Source organism: Lactuca virosa, chromosome 4 (assembly GCF_052849685.1).
Source record: "Lactuca virosa cultivar CGN04683 chromosome 4, Lactuca_virosa_CGN04683_v6, whole genome shotgun sequence".
In the NCBI taxonomy this organism is placed as follows: domain Eukaryota; kingdom Viridiplantae; phylum Streptophyta; class Magnoliopsida; order Asterales; family Asteraceae; genus Lactuca; species Lactuca virosa.
In genome coordinates this window covers 48,517,020-48,529,782 of record NC_136429.1, presented here as the reverse complement: position 1 = coordinate 48,529,782, position 12,763 = coordinate 48,517,020, and the positions used below count along the sequence as shown (strand labels likewise).

Sequence of the window (12,763 nt, the reverse complement as noted above, 5' to 3'; positions counted from 1 at the left end):
AAGGATGAGAATTTGGAATTGTGAAATGTGCATCATTGGAATAGTGTCTAGTGGATCTATTCACAAAGGAAGGACCATAAAGAGGTATAGTATGCATGTTTATAACGTAGGCATGATTGATGTTATCTAATTCAAGTGGTTAGTTGATTACTCGAAACATTATACAATGAATAAATTCATAATTGTTATGGTGATTAAATAATAGGAATTATTTGTGTTCAGTAAGTTTGAAACCATAGTTAATTAATTTATTATTGTGTTTCACTTTGAAGTTCGGGACATAACACAGGCTTAGATTGTTAAAGCTCGTATAAAATGCATAACTTTCTTATCTGGAGTCTGTTTTGAATGTCTTTATATCGTTGAACTCCTATTAACGAGATCTTCAATTCTCGTTCATATTGTGTTAGCTGAAAATCGACCGATCTAAAATTCGATTTTTGATTTGTACACTGCTATGCCGAATCTTAGAAAAATCATAACTTTCTCTAATGAAGTCATATTTAGACGTTCTCTATATGCACGCTCTCGGTTTAATGACTACTATGACTTTCATTTACATCACTTTGGCTAAAAAGTAATTTATCAAAATTTTACTTTTTACGATATGTAGAGTCGTGTTGGTTTCATCGTGAAACTTCGAAGAAGTATAACTTCTTCATATGAAGTTGGATGTACGTGTTCTATATATCTACATAAATCGTATTGACGTTTCCTACGTGTCTATGATGATTATTTTTGCTTAAGATTAATATTTCTCTATTTTGTATTGTATTACAATCTATAGTTATAGTAAAAATGGGGTGTTACTACTCTCCCCCACTTATAAGGATTTCATCCGTGAAGTCTAACTAAATAACTCTGGATAGTTTCCCTTCATCTCTTCTTCTAGCTCCCATTTCCATTCCTATCCTTTTCGGTGTTGCCACTGAACCTTCACTAAGTTGATCACCTTGTTGCTATCGTCTACATGAATGTCTTCTAAAGGTACAATTGTGGATCCATCCATAATGCACTTCCTTAATTGGAAGACGTGGAAGGTGTTGTGGATTTGACTGAGCTCTTCCGGCAGATCCAAACGATAGGCAACCTTGCCCACTCGATAAATGAATCGAAAAGGTCCGATATACCTAGGGCCTAACTTTCCCCTTTTCTAGAACCTGATGACACCCTTCCATGGTGAAACCTTAAGTAGTACCAGATCTCCTACTAGGAATTCAAGATCCGATCTTTGTCAATCTGCATAAATCTTCTGCTGACTTTGTGTAGTCTTCAGCCTTTCCTGCACTCTTTGGATGAGTTTAGTGGTCTTGATCACCACATCAGTGCTCCCCATGACTCGTTGGCCGACTTCTCCCCAACATATGGGCGTCGGACACTTCCTTCCATAAAGCATTTTGAATGGAGGTCTACCAATACTGGAATGGTAGTTGTTGTTATACGAAAACTCTGCTAACGGTAGATACGTATATCTTCTTCCAACGAAGTCAAGTACACATACCCTTAACATATCCTCAAGAGTTTGTATATTCCTTTCAACCTGCCCATCGGTCTCAGGGTGATAAGTTATGCTGATATGCAATCGGGTGCCCAGCTCATCTTGGAACTTTCTCCAAAACAGAAAAGTGAAATGGACATCCCTATCAGAGACTATTGAAACTGGTACTCTGTGTCGAGAGATTACTTCCTTGATGTATATCTCTGCAAGCTTCTCATCCAAGGGTCTTTCTTGGATAGACACGAAGTGGGTACTCTTGGTTAATCTATCCACTATCACCCAAATATTGTCTACTCCACGAGGAGTCTTTAGCAACTTGGTGATGAAGTCCATCATTATTTGTTCCAACTTCCACATCAGGATGTCAAGAGGCTGTAATTTTCCATGGGGAATTTGGTGTTCGGCCTTAACCTTTCGACAAGTCAAACACCTCTCGACATACCATGTTATATCCCTCTTCATACAGGGTCACCACTAACTGTGTCTGAGGTCCTTGTACATCTTTGTGGCTCTTGGATGAATTGAAAACGTGAACATGTGCGCCACATCAGTTAGTATTTGTCAGGTTCCTCCTGAGTATGGAACCCAACTTCTATCATGTAGAGTCAACAACCCAAGAATATCTATGTCGAAAGTTGAGATATGCCCTATAATTCTGTCGCTCTTCCGATTCTCTTCCTTGACTGCTTCTCTTTGAGATTTCTTGACCATATCTAGTATTGGGGTAACTACCGTCATCCTTAAGCGCATTGCATTCATTGGCGTGTTAGTCGTCTTTCGACTTAATGCATCAGCTACTATGTTGGCCTTACCTGGGTGGTAAAGGATTTAGCAGTCGTAGTCTTTCACTACATCCAACCATCGACGTTGCCTCGTGTTTAGGTTGGGCTGATCCATTAAATATCTCAAGCTCTTATGTTCAGTGTAAATGGTACACTGAAATCTGTACAGATAATGCCTCCAAATATTGAGAGCGAAGACCATTGTTCCTAACTCCAAATCGTGTGTCGGATAGTTAGTTTCATGAGGCTTCAAATGTTAGGAGGCATATGTGATTACTCGACCTCGCTGCATGAGGATGACTCTGAAACCCATGATTGATTCATCGTAGTAAACTACCTTGTCGTCAACACCTTCTGGTAGGGCTAACACTGGAGGTTCGCGTAACTTTTTCCTTAGTGTGTCAAACACTAATTTTGCTCAGGACCCCAACTAAAAGCAACTCCTTTCTTCCTTAGATGGGTCATAGGTACCGAAATATTGGAGAAGTCTTAAATTAATATTCTATAATATCCCGCTAACCCTAGGAATCTTCGAATCTATGAAGCAGTAGTCGGGACTGGCCATTGCATTACTGCCTCTATTTTGGCTGGATCTACTAAATACCATCCTGGTTAACATGATGCCCAAGGAACTGGACCTCTCGTTACCAAAACTGGAATTTGGAGAACTTTGCATACAATTTCTCCTTCCTTAGAACCTCAAGTACCTCGTTGTTTTTGAGTCTTTGAAAAGACCAAACTATCGTCGATAAACACGATTACCGATCGATCGAACATATGTCTACATATTCGGTTCATTAAGTCCATGAATACGGCAGGTGCATTCGTGATCCCAAAAAGCATCACTACGAACTCATAATGACCAGACCGGGCTCTGAAGGCAGTCTTTGTTATATCTTCTTCCCTTGCACGCACCTGGTGGCATCTTGAATGCAAATAAATTTTAGAAAACCATGACGCTCCTTGAAGTTGATCGAAAAGGTCGTCTATCCTAGGTAAGGGATAACAGTTCTTCAGCGTGAGTTTGTTAAGCTCTCTATAGTCTATGCACATCCTGTTCGAACCATCCTTTTTCTTAACAAACAAATTTGGCGCTCCCCACAGAGAACTACTTGGTCGAATGAACCCCTTGTCTATCAGCTCTTCAAGTTGTCTAGACAATTCATGCATCTTTCGGGGTGCAAGACGATACAATATGAACATGAATGTAGAACCCCTAGAACACTAGTATGTAATCGAATATACACAATTAAGGGTTATAAAACATACCTTTGATTGTTATATAGCAATAACAATCCAAATCCTTAGTGTTGTTGAGACTTTGAGAACAAGAGTCATAATTGTCCCGCCTCTAGTGGCTCACACCCAACACTATCAATGGAAGAAGATTGTGGAGAAGGATGGAGGCTTCAAATTTTCGGTTGGATCTCTCTTGGAACAAGTGGCCGAAAATTGTAGGCTTTAAGTTGTTTATGTTGGATTAGTGTCTAAGTCCATAACTATTTTGGTATGTACTTGACCCGATTGTGAGCATGATCCTTTTGGGTTGCCTTCACCAAAGCAACTTGATAGGATGATTTGTGGAGAAAGAAATTAATTATGATTTATTAATATATTATATGAATAATATATTATAAGAGAAATCATATAGTTTAATTAATATTAGACAAGAATTAATTATGAAATTAATTCTGTGTCTAAAAGAGATTAATTAATCTTGGAGGACTGATATTGTAATTATAAGATAGTTGCATAAATGGGCTAATGGACTCCATAGAAGTTGGAGTGGAGGAAACCTATGGGGAAACCCATTAGAATTCGTCCAAGGCTTCTAAGGAGGGAGTCCATGGGCTGCTTGGAGCCTAAGCAGTCAAATTAGGGTTTCCTTGTTTGATAACCCTAATAGCCTCACTATATAATGACCCCTTGGGCACCCAAAAAAGGGGCTAAGTGTTCCTTAGGGTTTCTTGGACGTTTTTTTGGTGCCTCCTTCTCCTCTCCCAAGTCATCCTCTTGCTCTTGGTGTTTGTGAGCCATTAGAGGAGTGACACTTGTGACTCTAAGCTTTCAGAAGCCAATTACAAGAAGGAATAGATTATTATTGCTACATAACAATCAAAGGTAAGATCTAAAACCCTTTATTATAATAATATTGATTGTTGTATGCTAGATTAGGGTTCTTGAGTCTTGGATGAATTGCATGTACAATAGAGAAACCTAGATCCAAGCATTAGGGTTTGCATGAGCACATAGGATGTTCTTATGGCTAAAACCCATCAGTTTATATAGTGCAAACAGGAAACCCTAGATAAACCCTAATCAAAGATAATCTTAAATCGGGTAATTATCCACTTTCCTGATTATCCATTAGAGACTATTCTAGAAACCCTAAGGCCCTAGAAAAACCATCCATAGCCTATGGAGGGTTCTAGATTGCCTCTTGCTCAACTATTGAATAATTACAATTCAGTCATTGCACTATTAATTAATTCTTTTAATCCCAAAATTAATTCTAATTAATTTCTGATTAAATATTAATTAAATATTACTATTTATAATTAATATATTATTCTCATAATATATTAACAAATTATTTATTTTAGTTTATTAATCAAATAATAAATCAACTTCTTTTCTCCAAAATCATCCTTCCCAGTTGCTAGTCTTGAGGGCAACCCAAAAGGACTATGCTACTATCTTCCAAGGTTCTCTTTTCTCCTCTCAGGTGTTGATTACATAGGCCAAGAATCCCTCGCATCCATGTTGTATGTATATTATGGCCTTCGTGGCGGAACAAAACGCCGACTTACTTGCAGTACTCTCGCCTTGGATAGTAACTTCTCCCTCACTTGGAGTCCGAAATTGTACTATCATCTGCCTATATTCGATTAGCGCCTCAAACTCGTTCAACCAATCCATGCCTACTATTACGCTCATCGCTCGCATAGGAATGGGAATAAGGTTTATTTTGAAACTATCTTTACTGATTTCTAAGGTATAACTACGATAAACTTTTGATGCATTAATCGTTCTATTGTCAACTATTTCTACTCTTAAGGGATGATCTACATTTCTTATGGCATGATTAAAGTTTTTGCTAAACCTAAGCGAGACGAAAGAATGACTTGCTCCAGAATCAAATAACACTAATGAAAGCATGGAGTTGACTAGAAACGTAATAGCCACGACGTCAGGTGCCTCTTTGGCTTCCTCTGTCATGAGCTGAAAGGCTCTCCCCTTAGCCCTGGGCGATTCAGCTCTCCCTTGACGTCCATCAGTTATCCTCAGGGTTGCAGGCGTTGGTTCCTGCATTGCTCCCCGCTGCTTTAGGAAAGGACAATCAACCTTGAAGTGTCTGAGCTGGTTACAGTTGAAACAGACACGCATGTTCTTCTTGAAGTCCCTGACATACTGCTCTTCCTTTCCATACTTATGGCATCATGGTCCTGTTGTTCAAGGACCATCGTGTAACTTCCCGCACTTACTGCAAGTGCATCACTTCTAATCTCCGGACCTTAAACTAGTGGATTTTAACTTTTTGGCTGTCGGTTGTGATGGAGCCGGAGTCTGGCTCTTCTCGTTTGTCTGGATTTCCAACTCTATTTCTCTCCCCCTAGCATGATCTTGCATATCTCTCAAGGTCTTGTAGCGATTGTTTGCTACGAACTCTCTACTGTTAGTCTTGAGTATACTCAGATACCTAGACATTTTCACTTGGTCCATGGATTCAACTAATATGATCAATTAACATACACAATCTGATTTATAAGTAATATCAACTGGAACAAAACATGTAAGGGTTTATATATATCAAACACAAGTAAAATCAAATATAATCATCCAAATATCATAATCAACACATATAGATCAAGTTCATCTTCACCAAATAGAAGTAAAAGGTATTTAGCCTTTCATTGTAGCAGAAAAACACAATAGATCCATGTAAGTTAAACTAGACATGAATATGATAAGCAAACCAACTAGATCAATATGAAAATCTTCTAAACCTTCTTCAATCCTTGAGCTTCATTTGATTTTCGATCTTATTCAAGGTTTCTAAGGTTTTTTGTCGTAATTATCCTCAGAAAACTGATTGCATGCCTCTGGATTTGACCTAATGTCCGTGTTTTTATAATTGAGAAAATCTTATCACTATATCGTGGTTGATTGCCACCACGACGTGCTCCTCGTGTTTATCCCGTTATCGCCAAGTCATCTGATTGGTCGCGAACTTTCCATTCACCACGTTCAGTTGAAGATCACCACGACGTGGTCTTCAGCCCTCTTTCCTTTTTCTTTTGTTTTAGCTCCTGTTTCCTGCTTCCAACTCCTTGTAAGCTTCCTTTTTATCTCAAGCAAGTCTTTGCTGCTACAAAACATATTTTAAACATAATAGTGCCTTTTGTCCCCAAAATAAACACAATTGTAGCTAAAAGTATTAGAAATATGCATTAAATACGTAGTTAATTATGCACCTATCAAAATACCCCACACTTGGCTTTTTCTTGCCCCTAAGCAAAACGGATTTTATTATCATCATATCAAGACTTTAGCTACCAATATCACACAAGACAATCCATTTTGAGCCTCTCCGTTACTCTAAGACCGCAATGCATATATTTGTGTCTTATTGTTTTTCCTAAGAACTTCCCCAATCCTAAATACTCACAATCTTCATAAACACTTCCCCACTTCTTTTGAACAACACTCATTTTATTCATCCCTACGAATCCATCCTCATAAAAATGTATTAACCTCAAGGTATTTTTGGTTAAACCCCCAAGCATACATATGGAAAAAAATAACCTAGAAAATAAAAAATACTATAATAACTTGGCAAATTTCGCCTTATTCTTGAGTCTTCGATTTGATTTGGAGCTTTTCTTCATAGCTTTGTAGACTCTTATTCTTTCAAACTTTTGCAACTTTTTTTTTCTTTTACTACTTTTTTTCTTTTTTCACAACATTTTCACTTTTTTTTTCTCAAACTAAAAACTTAAAAAGAAAAACATATGCTCAAGCAAGGGAACTTAACTTCAACCCTTATTGGTTAGAGGTATTAGTCTAAGTGCAATGACTACATAAGCTCTCCTGGATACATTTCTGGTTCACGATGCTAAACTTATTGTGGCCCTCAAACTAAACAAGGCTGTGTTTTTGTTTCATGATTTCACTAGGATAGGGAAGCCATAAATACACAATAACATATACTGGCTCAAATAAACATTGAAACTTGCATCAAATCGTCCCACACAACACTAGCACCCTAGATCTCTACATAACAATTATATAACTAGATTCAATTTTTAGATTATTATTTCAAATCTTTCTAATAATTTTTTAAAATCCTAGTCATTTTTCAAAAATTTTATCAGTAAGCTTGCATTCTTATATTCAACCCCCTACCCTAAACTTAAATGATGAAATGTCCCCATTACATATTAAAACAATTAAATAACATAAAATAAAAAGGAAGAATTAGAACAAACTCCTCTTGGGTAGTAATGACGAGATTGAATTCTTGAAAGTTGTGTAGTAAAGCTTGGACTTCTCGTAATATGGCTGGAAACAATACTTCTGGACCATCTTCTCGTGAATGCAAATGTGCCGGATCAAAATAAATGAAATAACAATTCTTGAAAAATGTGTTGAACCTCAAACATGACGTGGGAAAGCAACGCCACGACGTGGTGTAAAGCTTAAGGTCGCAATGGTCGTGGAATATAAGATTTCCATGATGTGGTCTTGTAATGCCACGTCGTGATGTCAGTCGGAAGCAGCCGTGATAAAATCAAATGCCACGACGCGGTGATCATGGCCACATCATGGTGTCTTCTTAGATTGTATTTAATTGGCAAAATAATGCATCGATTCTTCGTAATGGTTTGGACCATTCCCGATCTTTCTTCCAGTAAAATTCCTCAAAAACTCTTTTCTTCATCAAGTGGGAACCCCGCACTTATCCAAAAACATGGTCTTTAATTATAAACTTCACAAGTTGCACGGCTTCTTTATCCATTAAGCTCCTTCACGTATATTTTTTTATTTTAACACTACAAAATAAAATCAGAAGACTAGAGAAACACATAATCATTTGGTTAAACTAACAATAACAACTAAAACCAAAATAAAACTATAAACTAAAAATGAAAATAAATCAAAAGAAAAAGAAAATTCAAACTAGAAAACATTGGGTTGCCTCCCGAAAAGCGCTTCTTTTTTAGGAGCCATGAGTCGGACTCCTTCCCACTCTACATTGTTGCGGTTGGGAGTGCGATCTCCCTTTTCTCCTTTTTCTCTTTCCACTTGCATTTGTAAGCTTGAACTATTCTTTTGTATGCGGTTGGCATGCACCTTCTTCATACTTGCGCTTTACCTCCTTCCCTTGCCTTTTCACCTTCTTACTCTTCTTCTCATCTTCTTTAGGACCTTCCATGTCTAACTCCATTTTGACCAAATTTGGCTCCTCTACTTCACCACCCATGTCTTCCTCAATTATCTTCACTTCTTTATATAAGTCCTCTTTTATTTCATCAACTTTTACTTCCTTTTGAACCTTAGGTGTAGTAAATGCGATCACCTCAAATATCATCCATCTTGGACACTTCATCTTGTGTCTTTTCATGACTCACTTTTGGACTCATTTCAAAGGTACTTGCTTCATATTCCACACGAAGCGTGAGCTTTGAGTCGTGGATGTCGACTAGAGCTCTTGCGGTACTAAAAAATGTTCTTCCCAAAATTATGGAAAGTTCTTCATATTCCTTCATATCAAGAACCACAAAGTCAATTGGAAAAACAAACTTTCCCACCTTCACTAACAAGTCTTCAATTATTCCTTGTGGATATGTGCTTGAGTGATCCACCACGCAAATTGTCATTCTTGTGTCTTGGAGCTTTGGTAACCGAGCTTTTGGTAGAAAGAATAAGGAATAAGGTTGATGCTTGCCCCCGAATCGGCTAAAGCATTTACAGAAGTGGAGTTTCCAAATTCACAAGGTAGAGTTAATTGGACTGGATCTCCTTTCTTGATTAGCAATCCGTTGATAATCGTAGATGAGCACAACTCATATAGCACTATAGTTGATGCCTTTTCTAACTCCTTACGATTGGTCATCACATCTTTTGCAAACTTGGGAAGCTTTTCCATGGATTTGAGGAATGGGTTGTTTATCGAGAGTACGAGCATTTGTTCCATAAACTTCTTTTGTCTGGGCTCCAGAGAATGTTTGATTGCTCGAGATGGGAATGTCAAAGGAGGCTGGGATGAACTAAAAGGTGAAAAAAATTGTCCTCTCGAGACCACGACGTGGTGAATCATCAGAGTGCGATTCACTTTTTCTCTTTTGGCTATGGGCTTCTCTTCTTCCAAACATAACTTAGGCTGCATGATAGATGCTTCATGGGTCATAAATGGCTCAGAATGAACCTCTTCTTCGGTGTAGAATGCCATTACATGAGGTTGTGATTTTTGGTCTTGATTTCTAGGTGGTAACCTCTCATTAACAATTGTTGTTAGTACCAATTCAAAATTCATCTTCTTTTCGGGTGGTAACCTCTTCTTCGGTGTAGAATGCCATTACATGAGGTTGTGATTTATGGAATCTTGATGATTCCTCACATTAACATCGGTACCATCATGCCTTTTTCAGATGCTTCCATAAACATGTGAAGTACCAATTCAAAATTCATCTTCTTTTCGGGTGGTGGTTGCTCCTTTTGGTAAAAACTCCGACCAGTTTTTCTATACTTCTCATCTTTTTGTTTCTTGTATTCTTCATATGGAAACCACTCCTTCTTGGGCTTCCTCCAATCTTCATCATACTTGTCACCACTAGAGTAGAACACTTGTGCCTTCTTGTTCCTATTTTCATCAAATCACAGTCCTTGGTCAAATGTGGCCCACTACAAATATCACACCCAACTTTTATGGCATGAATGTATTGATCCAATTTTGTCAATCTTCGATCCATATTTTCTAACTTTGATAAAACCGCAGCCATGTTCTCGTTTCCCTTCATCTCATTTTCCTCTAGTAACATCCTCTCGTGGGTTATGGTACTCAAGTGAGTGCTTTGCAAATTCTTCAATCAATTTTTTGATGGTGGCCGACTCCTTCTTGGTCATTGGCCCTTGAGATTCAAGAAGTTGTCTTGTTGTTACATTCACTCCATCATAGAAAATGGACACTTCTTGTTGCACATTAATATCATGTTGAGGACAACTTCTAAGCAAGCCCTTGTACCTCTCCCATGCTTCATACAATGACTCTCCAATCTCTTGTTGAAAGTTAGCAATATTTATTTTTTTAAATTTTTGAGATCTTCGAAGGTGGATTAAATTGCACAGTAAAAGCATCACGAAGATTTGCCCACGTAGTAGTGGATCCGGGTGCAAGTGACTTCAACAAAACCTTGGCTTCACCGGTAAATGTCACTGGAAGCATCCTTAGTAACACAGATTCTTTTGGCATGTTAGGAACATTTAAGTAGTTGGCAATGTCCTTTACTTCATCAATATGCTTAAAAGCATCTTCATACTCTTTCCCGACGACAAGTATATCCTTGAGCATCGATAGAATATGCCCTTTGAGCTCAAAACTTCTTTTGGCTGGTATTTTGGGTGGAACTAGACCTGGTCCATGTTCTTCTTGTAATCTCCCGTTGTTATTTTCTTGATATTCACCATCTCTTCAACCTCGCTTTTTATCTCTTCGTCTGAACTTTCTTCGGTAGATGTTTCTGGCTCGTATCCAATTCCCTTCTTATTAGGCGTCCTCTCGAAACATTCAAATCCTTTTTTTGATTGAAAAGTTCTTGTTGACTCAGTGGCTTTCTTATTCTTCTTCTTATGAAAAGTGGATTCTGGATCTTGAATTGGTGGAACTATTGGAGTTTTAGATCCTCAGGTCATAAACCACTGTAATAAAAACAAAACAAAACAAAAACGTGTAAAAGGAATAAAATTCACTAAACTAAAAATTAATTGAGGCGTGACCATGACGTGGTTAATATGACCACGATGTGGTTGCACCTTAGAGAAAAAACTAAAATTAACTAATGCAACCAATATAACTTTTTGCGGTTTTTACCCCACAAAAAGGATCGAATAACTAAAAGCAACTGAATTATGAATCAAATAAGACGTTCCCCAACAACGGCGCCAAAAACTTTGATGTGAATAAAAGTACCTACTCGTTTTAAATTTATAAACCTAACTTAATTTGATAACTATGCACTTGTAAGTAGTGTACCTAGTCATATTATAGTGTAGCTCAGGTAAGTCGGGTGTCGATCACAGGGAAGAGAATTCAATTAAATAAATCAATTACTTTTAATTAAACTAAGAACTTTTACTGATTTTTTAAGATCAGACGTACTTAATATCACTAACAAGTAACAAGCAAAGAAAGCAAATTATCTTCAAGAATTAAAAGAATACTTCTACCTAGATCCGATTTCACCTTCTCTTATAGTTGATTTCTAATTGATTGATTATATTGATTACCAATTTTCTAGATATTATGATCAAATACCTAGGCCTACCAATTTATGAATGAAAAAGCAATGATTATGCACAAGTTACACACCAAATTGATAATAAGCACAAATTGGACTATAAATGATATTAGTTACTTTCCTATGATCAAATTAGGCAACCAAGCACAAATTAATTATGCTCTCTATCACAGTTACAGTTACTAGCTTTAATTACTTAATCTAAGATATGATCAATCTAGCTCGAGTTATCCAATGATCATAAACAATTAGGAGACAAATTCAATGAATTAATATGATCAATTAACACACAAAATCTGATTTATAAGTAATATAAACTTAAACTAAACATGTTAGGCTTTATAGATATCAAACACAAGTAAAATCAAATATAATCATCCAAATATCAAAATCAACACATATAGATCAAGTTCAACTTCACCAAACATAAGTAAAAGGTATTTAGACTTTCATTGTGGCAGAAAAACACAATAGATCCATGTAAGTAAACTAGACATGAGTATGATAAGCAACCAACTAGATCAAGGTGAGAATCTTTTAAACCTTCTTCAATCCTTGAGCTTCACTTGATTTTTCGATCTTCTTTTGGGTTTCTAAGGTTTTTTTGTTGCAATTATCCTTAGAAAACCGATTTCATGACTCTGGATTAGACCTAATGTTCGTGTTTTTATAATTGAAAAAATTTGATCACCACTTCGTGATTGACCGCCACCACGACGTGCTCCTCGTGTTTATCCCGTTATCGCCAAGTCATCTGATTGGTCATGAACCTTCCATTCACCATGTCGTGTTGGAGATCAACACGACTTGGTCTTCAGTCCTCTTTCCTTCTTTTGTTTTAGCTCCCGTTTCCTACTCCAAGCTCCTAGCAAGCTTCCTTTCTATCCCGAGCAAGTATTGCTGCTACAAAACATATTTTAAACATAATAAGTGCCTTTTTCCCCAAAATAAACATAATTGTAGCT

At 37.2% G+C, this 12,763-nt stretch overlaps 1 non-coding gene across 1 annotated transcript; it reads left to right on the top strand.

Moving 5' to 3' along the window:
* The first annotated feature begins 10,486 nt into the window (after positions 1 to 10,486).
* LOC145110150 (small nucleolar RNA R71) lies at positions 10,487 to 10,596 on the top strand. Its single transcript, XR_013709530.1, has one exon. It is a non-coding gene; the product is annotated as a small nucleolar RNA R71 (small nucleolar RNA).
* Positions 10,597 to 12,763: the final 2,167 nt, after the last annotated feature.